Raw genomic sequence first — 11706 nt, 5'->3', positions numbered from 1 at the left:
AAGCTGCAGGGACTCCCCGTCCAAGGATTGGGGCTGGTTCGGGCTAGAGTCCAACTTGGGAGTCCTCATTGAGCCAGTGTCCCAATCCTGGGTTTCAGCACCATAATGTAAGAATGGTGTGGCTCAGAGAACCATGAGGAGGCAGCGAGCAGAGAAAAGAAGTTTATTGAGGGAATTAGCAAGCAGGGAGGAAGCCGTGCCGCGGATGGCCTGATTCCTGGCTCCTAGGGAAGGAAGGGGCTGTTTTATAGGGGGAAGAAAAAAGAAACTATTGAATTCAGTCGTTATCTCGCAGCTGTGAGTCTAGGGCTGATCAGGGCCAAACAGAACTTGGGGTGATGTCCCCCACTATCATGGGAAACTCCCAGACAGCTGCAGGCGGCAGGGGGCGGGGGGATGGCTTGGGAACAAAGGTTGTGAGATACTTTCCCCAAATTTTATCTCTATATAGGAATCCCTGTTACAATAGTCAGGTAGATATTTCTGAGTATACATTCCCTAATTTTTTAGTTTAGTCTATTTAAAACACAGAGTATAAGACAGACCTGAAGTCTAGTAGATCAATTGTATTGTTTTTCAATTTTAATTACTAAATGTATAAAAATTGTTCTTATTCTACTAAATTTTCACAATAAACTTTTAAAATTTAAATGTACCTATTTTTACTAGATTTTAAATTTGCAAAGTGCAATTCTTTAAAAATTTGAATTGTCCTGTAAAAATCACACACTATATAAATGCCTCCCACTCCATAACACTTATCCCATTTTATTATAACAGCTACTTATCGCTGAGTTTTCCAAAAGGAAGACTATCAATTTTATCATTTTGCCCAGGGGCACTGATGTCCAATGGTAGTGGTGAATGAATGAATGACTAAGTGAATGACTTGGACTGACAATTCTCTGAGTTTAAAATGCACAGATCTTCCTCCATTTACATCAAATAGTATTACAAAGTCCCCCAAATTCAATTAAAATTTTAGCAGCACATTTAAAAGTTGAAGGTAATGGGATCAAAACGAAAAACAAAACAAACAAAAACCAACTGAAGATGAGGCATTCCAAACTGGCAGCTGGCAAGCCAAATAAGGCCCCCATAGTTATTTGGTCGGCTCAAACTTTAGTTTTCTTTTAATATGAATATTCAGTTAGGACATCTGGTTTTCAATGTGCCATTTGCCTCAGGCTACATCACTCCTATTGTTTATACCAGGCCTAATCTAACATCTTTATTATCTAGTTGATCACTTAGCATTTGAATATGGGGTCCTACTTGTCTTGGAAAGTCAAGTGAAGAGAACTTAAAATTTGTAACCCTCACTTTCTCAAAGTTAGAAATTACACTACAGGTAACATAAATCATCCTAGAATAACAAATGAAAATTTAACAAAACCAAAATTACCAAAAACATAACGTCCATGACACTGATTATTTCACAGAACCAAGCAAATTACCCTTTATGAGAGATTCTTATGCTTTAATGTTTTCAGCATTGAAGAATTCATTGCCTTGAGAGGAAACTATTCTACTGATGAATAATATTGAGAAAGTGCTCTCTTCCTTGAGTTGAACCTTGTGTTCTAACTTATGTTCCGTAACATCTACTCATCAGACATATTCTTATTAATAGTACAGAGTTAAGTCCTCACTCTTTCAGTACTGACAATTTAGTGAATATGTAAAAAAACAACTATTTCCCACCCCTCCGCAGCTGCCCCCAAATCTTTCTTATCTAGATTAGATGCCTTTTCTTCCCTCAAACATTATTCATATTATGCTCCTAAGTATGAGTCAAGCAAGTTTAAAGTGCCATTTTTTTTTAAATCAGGCATATGGTTAATTCAACAATACCAGAGTACATATGCACAAAACATTGAGAAATAGACAAAAAATACATAAGAAAAGTTTGTGAAAACATCTAGGAATTCCTGATCTGGTGGGCAGTACAGGTAAATGTAAAAGTAAATAAATATAAAACATAATCTGGTAAGTGCAGTAAGTGCAATAATTAACACAATAAGTGTATATACTGGCTTTCAGGGAAAGAGCCAAAAGGAAAGGGAGAAAAAACTTGCACAAAGTGCATTCATCATAGAAATAAAAGGTTGGTCTTTGTACATAATCTATGTCCTTCAAACTTTTCAATTTCAATAAAATCTCTTGAGATAGGAGAGAAAAAAATGAATTTAAAAAGAGAGAGCATGTATCCTAAGATAGGCTTAAAATTTGAAATGGCCACTCATGGAACATTTTTATTGTGATAATGTACTGAAAGTTGACCATAAACCTTCCCAAATTCACTGTACAAGGAGATTTTTTGATATGAGCTGAAGAAAGCCATCAATTTCTCAGAAGCACAGTAAAGATGAATTAATCAAGAGGGCATCAAAACCTCAAACCTTGAAGTTTTAATACAAAAACAAACTTAAAAATTCAGGACATTCTTAAGCCACCATTAATTGTTGGGAAGCTTTTTATTTCTGTATTTGTTCTAGCATTCTCACAAATACAAAACAGTTTATCTACCATGCCAAGGGTTTTGTTGTAATATATGTATATTAAGGTTAACATTAAATAAGCAGGATGAAAAAATTACATATATTTCTTTATTGAACAAAGATTCTGTGACTACCTTTGGCACAGCGCACAATTTTCTAAGCCCTTGGTGGTATGAAAATTAACTAAACAAACATTTTCTCAAAAATTTTTTTTGCTGGAGACAGAGTCAACAGACAAATATATTCAGGTGATAAATGCTATCTACAAAAAAAAAAAAAAAACTGAAGAAAATTTAGGGTTAGGAAAGTGGCTGGTGGAAGTAAGAAATTTAAAATAATATATATAACCTGGTAAAGCAAAACCTCAGTGGCATTCTAGCAGACCTGAAGTAATTGATTGAGGCAGGCTTCACTATCCAGGAAAAAGCAACCAAGAACATGCACGGGCCATGGGGAGCATATCTTGGGCATCTGAAGAACAGTAAGGAGGCCTGTGTGGAGGGGTGACTGAGTGAATGGGATCCAGAGGAAATGTTGAGGTCAGAGAAGAAGGTGGGACTGACCAGGAGGGTCCTGATGACCACCCTAAGGGTTTGGTTTTCATTCTGGCATGAACTGGAACACTAGTAAAGGAGGAACGTGAACAGGTTCACAGTTTAGACAGCTTTGTGGTCACTGCAATGTATCTTATTTCCATTATAAAATAGAGTTCAAGCTATAATAACAGAGTCTATAGTAACAGTAGTGATAATAACAACAACCGTGTCATACATATAAAAAGCACTTACTGCATACCAGGTTATATACTAAGCATTATATATAATTACCTCACTTAGTTTTCATTAATGCCCAATATCTCCATATTATTAGTACAAATGTAGGATTCGAGGCTTGAGTTTTAGGTAACCACCACACAGTCATACACATAGACAGTGTTAGGGTCCAGATTCTTGCCTGGTAATCTGACCCCACAAACAATCCTCTGTGGATGCACAGTAGAATATCTTGGGCAGATTTAAAATGTCTCCCCACCCCCTTCCAGAGATTTATATTTAATTGTTCTGGAGTGGGGTCTGGGTGTGTTATTATTTCAAGTTCTCCAGGGCATTTTAATATGCAGCCAGAATTAAGAACTACCATAAAATAATGCCTGTATTGTAATGCCTAAGATTATATAATAGAACAATTTGTTTCAACTATATTATTTAGTGAAGCAAAAAAATAACTGAGCTGTCTTCCTGGAAAAAAGAAAACCTTCAGTGCAAAACCCAATTTTTCTATGAAAGATATTGGTACAGATTAAGTAGTGACAGCTGTGTACACATTTATCAAGAAACAATAATTTAAGTGCATCATCTGCCCTCCTTCCCACCAGGACTCTGGTCAGCCTCAGAAGGGCAATGACCACTTGGACACTACTGCTAACCACAGGGCCTGTCATCAACCTTTGCCTGTACTTCCTATCTGACACCTGTTGCTGTGCTGCAAAAGCTAAAGCCTTTGCCTTGGCTTCTAGTCAGTGGCAATTTGAGCTCCACATCCAGTCCTTAAAGGAGCTCACATGGTAAATACAGAACTAGGTTTGCTTCATTTAAACTCTAGGGGAAGTGAAAGCATTAGGGACTACAAGGATCATTTATGTTCTCGTCATTGTTATCCAGGATGGCCTTGGGAGACATGCAACATGAAACTGCAGTTAGAGACCTCATTAAACAGCAAAATAAATGAGCAACGCATTTCTAGTAGATCTAATTCAGTGACTCAAGAAGAACTAGAAAAGAGGCATTTTACTGCTAATGTCAAATATGTCTTCTAGTCAAATGGTTCTCTCAAAGAAATATCATCAACATGCCCCAAAACTTAAATGACCATTATATTTTTATTACACAGTAGAAGGCAGAGTCAGTAGAAATAAATGTGAGGGAACAGACCAAGTCAGAGATGCTAACAATTGTCAGAAAAATCTGGACATAGATAAAGAGAAACTTTATTCAAAACAGTATTGATATAAGGAAGATGCTCTGACCTTAAGATCTGTTCATTCTCACAATCAAAATTAAAATATTTTTATTTTATAGGGAGGAATAAACTGGGCTAATAGGAGCTATTGTAGGGAAATGGGGCAAATGAGTGGGAGTGAGCCGGCAACACGATCAAGGCTATTTCTCACTCTGGTTGGCTAACTCTCAGGATGAAAGATTAATGGGGCATGTCCTACATTTTAATGCTTCATCAAACTTGAGAGCAAGCCAAAATTTAGGGACCTACAGGCAGACAGAATCCTGTCTAAATGTTGGTTAAGCAAGGGCAGAGGGTAGGTAAAAAGCAATAGTGAGCACTTGGTCACTTTACTATTTAATACTTAATTCTTTAGTGGTTAATGATCAAAAGAACAAAACACAGGATAGAATTCTAGATTATATTGTAATACAGATGTTGAGAGTATATTGGTTTCCAAATCATCTGAGAAATTGAAAGTTTTGCTGAGTAAATATTTTGCACATCAAATGTTGATATTAACCTCAAGACTGAAACTTAAAGTTTAAAAAGAACAGCATAACCTCTATTTTTAATTGGTAAAATATTACTCTATTACATGCATACTGATATAGTAAAATTAAAAAGATGCCTTCCAAAATCCATTTTCATACTGGAAAAGTTTGCTGTGAGGATAGTTAAGTGACTATATATGAAGAACAGTTCCAGTCTTCAGCATTATAAATTAAATATAATGTTTATAAACTGACTTATTCTAGGATACTTATCTAGTTAAGTGGACTTAAAGAATTTGTCAGAAGGAATGTGGAAGGCACGGGGAATCATAATTGTTCTTTGGACAATATATATTAATCCTGCAATATGTAACATAACTAGACAATTTTTTGAAGTTCATAAAAATGATAAATCAGAAAGCAAAGCTACATTTCCTATTAAAGGCAGAACTAAATGGTTACCAAGGATGACTCAGCATACTACAATAACATCCACACATTGTGCAAAATAGGTCCTATGTGGGTAGAAAAAGTAAGACAAATCTAGCTCCAGCAGTGTGCGTGAAAGTTTGCATGCAATCAGCATGGTCAAGGGGGTGGATTCAGAAGGTCCCAGGATGGCAACAATAGCAATTAATCATTAGAGCTGCACATTAATCTTTGAAAGAACGCAAGCTTAAAATGAATGAATAATCAAGAAAGTTAACAAAAAATTGTTTTTTTTCTCACTTTGTAACTTATTGTTGGAAGGTAGTGACATCATTTGGGGATATGTTTGACTCCCCAAAGATCTAGAGTTTAAATTGTGGGCTTTCCGAATGGACAGGTGTGGGTATGAAAATTTTCTTAGAATGAATAAGAAGGCAAGAGTTTAGTGAGTAAAATGAGAGTGAAGAAATAAAACGGGACAATGTAAGGGCAGGAACATGACATAGAAAAGAATCAGTGGAGGTGGACAGGCTGGGTTTCTATTCTGGGATTGCCATTGACTAGCTACTTAGATTCAGGCAAATTTACTTAGTTTCTGGATTGCACTTTCCTCCTATGAAAAGTGAAATAATACCTTCTGACAAGAAAAAAAACACTTCTGAGATGTTCTAAATTAAAGTTACAGCATCTGGAGAGTGAAAGAAAGTGACAGAACAGTTAGCCTGTTAATAGCTGTGGATCAGCTCTGACAAAACACTGCTCACATTCCTGTATATCGGTTGGGATTTAGGATTAATTTCTAGGTGGCTATTTCTGCAATTATCCAAAAGAGAACAGCCAGGCACTACAGAACTAGGAGCCTCTACTTATTTACACATAACTTCCCAATCTGTTGCCCACAGCTAATCCACAGGGGCATGCACTTCTTCCTTGTGGACTCTGCTGCCCTTATACCAGAACTAGACCATCACTTTGTCTATAGCTAATGTAAATCCTTTCAGAAAGGCTAACATCTTTTCCCCCCCACCCCCACTTGATATATAAAAGCACTTGCAAAACTTGGGGGCAATGGACATGTTGTGTTTTCTACCTAGCTATGCTGCTGGAGGTTTAGACTTCATGCCCCAAGACCAAATTTTTTTTTTTTTTTGCTAGGAATGCCCTAATAAACCCTTGAAAATAATCATGAAAAATGTTTGGCCATTCACTGTTGAAACTGGATAAAGAAACAGGGGTGGGAGAGGTTTATTGTCAGTTTTATCTCTATAATTATATATATTTTATACTTTTTATCATAAAATAATTTTAAACCCCTGTATCTTAAACAGGAGAATGATAATAAAGATATGGTGAGGATTACATGAGGTAACACACATTAGAACCCTAACGCTTTGCTTGGCACTGACCAAGCACTTGAGACATCTATTTAAATGGAGTGGGGTATTCTTGGAGAACAGGCTTCCCAAACTTTAATGAGCACCTGGGTACCTTGTGAAATGCAGATTCTGACACAAACGGTCTAGAACAGTGGTTCTCAACCTTTCTAATGCCGCGACCCTTTAATACAGTTCCTCATGTTGTGGTGACCCCCAACCATAAAATTATTTTTATTGCTACTTCATAACTGTAATTTTGCTGTTATGAATTGTAATGTAAATATCTGATATGCAGGATGTATTTTTTTATTAAATCATTTATTTGTTTGCTTATTTATTTATTTTTATTTTTAGAGAGAGGGGAAAGGAGAAAGAGAGAGAGAGAAACATCACTGTGTGGTTGCCTCTCACTCGCGCCCCCAACTGGGAACCTGACATGCACCCTAGTCATGTGCCCTGACTCGGAATCGAAACAGCGACACTTGTTCACAGGCCGATGCTCAATCCACTGAGCCACAGCAGCCAGGGCTGCAGGCTGTATTTTCATTGTTACAAATTGAACATAATTTAAGCATAGTGTTAATCACAAAAACAATATGTAGTTATATATGTGTTTTCCGATGGTCTTAGGCAACCCCTGTGAAAGGGTTGTTCGACCCCCAAAGGGGTCGCGACCCACAGGTTGAGAACTACTGGTCTAGAAGGACCCAGACTTGAGAGAAATAATGAAAACAAAGGCTGAAAATTTGGGTTTGGGCCCACGGTGGAGAATCTTGCAACTGAATGGGCATGTGACAGGTATAGATAGTCTACTAGGAAACCAAAGTGTATCAAACCCTACTTATTTGTCCTTTTAAAAAAATTATTTTTGAATTATAGTTGACAAACAATATATTATTTCAGATGTACAACATAGTGATTAGACATTTACATAATTTATGAAGTGATCAACTAGATATGTCTAGTACCCACCTGGCACCATACATAGTTATGTAGTTCACATCCCTGTGACTATTCTGTAACTGCCAATCTGAACTTCTCAGTCCCTTTGCCTTTTCACCCATCTCCGTACCCTTCCATCTAGCAACCATCAGTCTGTTCTCTGTACTTGAGTTTGTTTCTGCTTTGTTTTGTTTGCTCATTTATTTTGTTTTTTAGATTCTCAAATCTAGCTTTGAAGAGGGACTGTAACTTCTCTAAGTGCTCTACAATCTTAAAACAATATTAAATGCATGCTTGGGAGATTATTCCAGAGATATCTTTAAGTAAGCAATCTATTTTGTAATAGATGATGTGAACAGATATTTCAAAAGTATATAAATATCTTAGGTAACTGAAATGGTGGGAAATAAAAATTAAATAGGAAATAATGTAGAAATAATTTATGTTTGCAAGGTCACATTATTCCTAGCTTCATTACCTTCTTCCTGAATTGGTGTTTGTTTATAATATAGTTCATTTGCTGGTGTGCTTCCACAGGATAAAGTTTCCTAGAATTTCATTAATTAACATACACAGTTATCTTCAGTTCAGTTACTACAGGAAATAAATAATGTTTTTATATAATTTGCATATATTGTATTTCCTAAGGAGCCAGATATTTTGCAGGGAACAAGACATTTTTTAAGTATAAGTATAGCTAAGTGATCAATACTAATAATGGAAATTTTTCAATAGTAATTAGAGTAGTGGACAAATGCATCTGCTCAACAAATCAGAGACTTCAGAAAACAAGAAATCATTCTTTTAGGTTTATTTGAATTGTCTTGGCACCCGCATTTTAATTTAAAATTCAGTTGTTTTCTCCAAAAATATAGTATTTATGAGCAATTAGACTCAATGATTATAACATTGTCATAATTTTCAGTGTTTCTGTGTGTGGCTGAATGAGATCTGAACTGCAGTTTGTCTGCCCCATGCAAATGAGTATCAATCCATGAGAGTCAATTTAAAAGGAGCAAATTGTTTTGTGTCAAAACGTCTTTTTTAAATATAAATTACAAATAGTATGCCAGCCACTGATTCACCAAATTTTATTAAGATATCAAAAAGTTACTCTCTATTCAATTCCATCAATTTCCACATCTTATACAAATGATGTATTATAATTTCCCTAAAAATTGCTTTATCTAACCCATTCATTCTGAACATGTTCTCTTCTTACAAAATGGACAACAGAATGGTGATTGCAGGAGGGAGGACGGTGGGTGGAGGTGGAAGAGGATCTAAAGAGGAGAAATAATAATGGGAAAAATACAATAAAAAATAAGCTATTTTTAAAAAGAACACAAAAATAATTCTTATTCTGTTTATGTCAGAAAAATTATTCAGGAGGTTATAGTCTATAGTCTAATGATATTATTTTTCTCCACTTTTCTTGAAATAAAATCAGACCAAGGAAAGAATGCAAATGCAATAAAGGACTATTGTAGTTATAACATGAATAAGTTCTGGGAATGTAATGTACAACCTGATGACTGTAGTTAAAAATGCTGTGGTATATATTTGAAAGTTGCTAGGAGAGTAGATCTTTTTTTCTTTTCATTAGTATATATATATATATATATATATATATACATATATATATATTTATAAGATTTTATTTATTTGTTTTTAGAGAGAGGGGAAATGAGGGAGAAAGAGAGGGGAAGAAACATCAATGTGTGGTTGCCTCTTGCGCACCCCCAACTGGGGACGTGACCTGCAACCCAGGCATGTGCCCTGACTGGGAATTGAACCAGCACCCTTTTGGTTTGCAGGCCAGCTCTCAATCCACTGAGCCACACCAGCCAGGGCAAGAATAGATCTTAAATGTTCTTAATATATACACAAATTTTAACTATGTGAAATGCGGTAGCTAACCACAATGTGGTAATCATTTCACAATATATGTATATGTCAAATCATCACATTGTACACCTTAAATATACACAATTATAAATATCTATTATATCTCAGGAAAGCTGAAAAAAATTGAAGTTCCTTAATTTCCAAGTCTAGAGGTTGTGATGAGACATAAAATTCTCTAAAACATAATAGACACTATGCACTGTGAGCTGTCCTTATGATCACCTGTTTCTTCTGGCTCTTCATTCCATATTTTTGGTATACATGATTAATTGTAATTACAATTTCCTGGGAGAAACTAGAAAACACAGAAAATATTTTGTTTCTTTTGTGTATCCTGATCATTTCATTCCTGAAGGAGTAAAGTTATATGCAACTTGAAAAACAAAACAAAACTATTAATGACCCAGAAAAGAAGGACACAAAACTGTATTGGCAGGAAATGTCTAATTCCAGCTTTGTTACTAATTAACTGGGTAATCTTGGATATGTCAAAGATGCCCTCTAGATATAAATAACCTCAGTCTTAAAGATAATGACCTAAAAAGATAATATCCACATTGCCTTAGAGATCTTAAATTCTACTTATTCTTATTGGCTTGAACTGTGTGGGCAAATCGTATGATTTTGAAGACTAGTTAGGCAAATGAGAGCTAAACTGAAATTAGAAAATGTTAAATTCCATATCGTAGAAAGAGACCATTAAATATTCAAGATGATTACCTGACTTTAAAAAAATTATACTATAATCTGACCAAGGCAAAATAATTTCTGTTATTTTGAAAAATTAATTTTTAATTGAATAATTAATAATAATTACATCAGAGAGATGTGCTGGAAGACTCAAAGAGGGTGGAAGAGTCAAAAAGACTTGTATGCTTGTATTAAAAAAATTCAGTCGCTGTAATCAAAACAGTTTGGTACCGGCATAAGAACAGACATATAGATCAAGAGAACAGAATAGAGAGCCCAGGAATAAACCCAGGTCTCTTATGGTCAATTAATACTTGACAAAGGGGGAAGGAGCATAAAATGGAGTGAAAAGAGCCTCTTCAACAAATGGTGCTGGGAGAAATGGACAGGGACATGCAAACAAATGAAGCTAGACCACCAACTCACACTCTACGCCAGAATAAACTCAAGATGCAGCAAAGATTTAAATGTAAGAAAAATAGAACCAGAGTCATGGAAACAAGGAACGGAATGACAGTGAACAGAGGGGAGGGGAGATGGAAGAAAAAGGGGAAAGAAGGGGAAGGGTCTAGTCAAGGAACTAGTATAAATGACCCATGGACATGGACAACAGGGTGGGGATTGACTGTGGGAGAAGGGGTGGGTGGGGCAGGGGAGAGTAATGGGGGGAAAAATGAGACAACTGTAAAAGAAAAACAATTTAAAAAAGAAAAAAGAGACTTCCGGCCAAGATGGAGGTGTAGACAGACACACTGCGTTCCCCTCCACAACTAAGAAGGAATACAACTACCTCAAAACTAGAAACAACCAGAAGTTCCAGAAAATTGAGCTGCATGGAAGTCCAACAAACAAAGATATAAAGAAGAAATACTCATCCAGACAGGTAGGAGGGGCGGAGCCGGGGAAGAGAGGATGCGGTGTGGTGGTAGCAGCAGTGGCATCAGTGGCAAGCCAGAAGAAAGCACAGTCACACCTTTTAAAAAGTCAGGAGGGACACCTGGTGAGCATTCCCAGCTCCTCACCAGACTGCACAACTCATGGTCCCAGCGCTGGGGACAATAAAGCCTCATTTCTTCTGACTGCAAACCAGTGAGGGTTGTGGCAGAGGCAAAAAATGCCAATCTCTCAGCAGAGTCTGCTTGTTTAAAGGGCCCCACAGTCCTAGAATGTATGCAGACCAACCCACTCTGGGAACGATGGCCAGGGCAACAGCTAGAGGGCAGCCAGTCCCATACAGAAATGGGAGAAGTGCCTGGAAAAGGGGCAACTGCTGGGCAAGTGACATTGTTCCCTCTCAGACCCCTCCCCCACATACAGCACCACAACGTGGTGAAACAGGTTGCCCTGTCCTGACAAATCCCTAAGACT

This window comes from Furipterus horrens, unplaced genomic scaffold (assembly GCF_987537825.1).
Source record: "Furipterus horrens unplaced genomic scaffold, mFurHor1.1.pri manual_scaffold_17, whole genome shotgun sequence".
In the NCBI taxonomy this organism is placed as follows: domain Eukaryota; kingdom Metazoa; phylum Chordata; class Mammalia; order Chiroptera; family Furipteridae; genus Furipterus; species Furipterus horrens.
The sequence above is the reverse complement of the archived record's forward strand: the minus strand, read 5'-3'. Positions refer to the sequence as shown.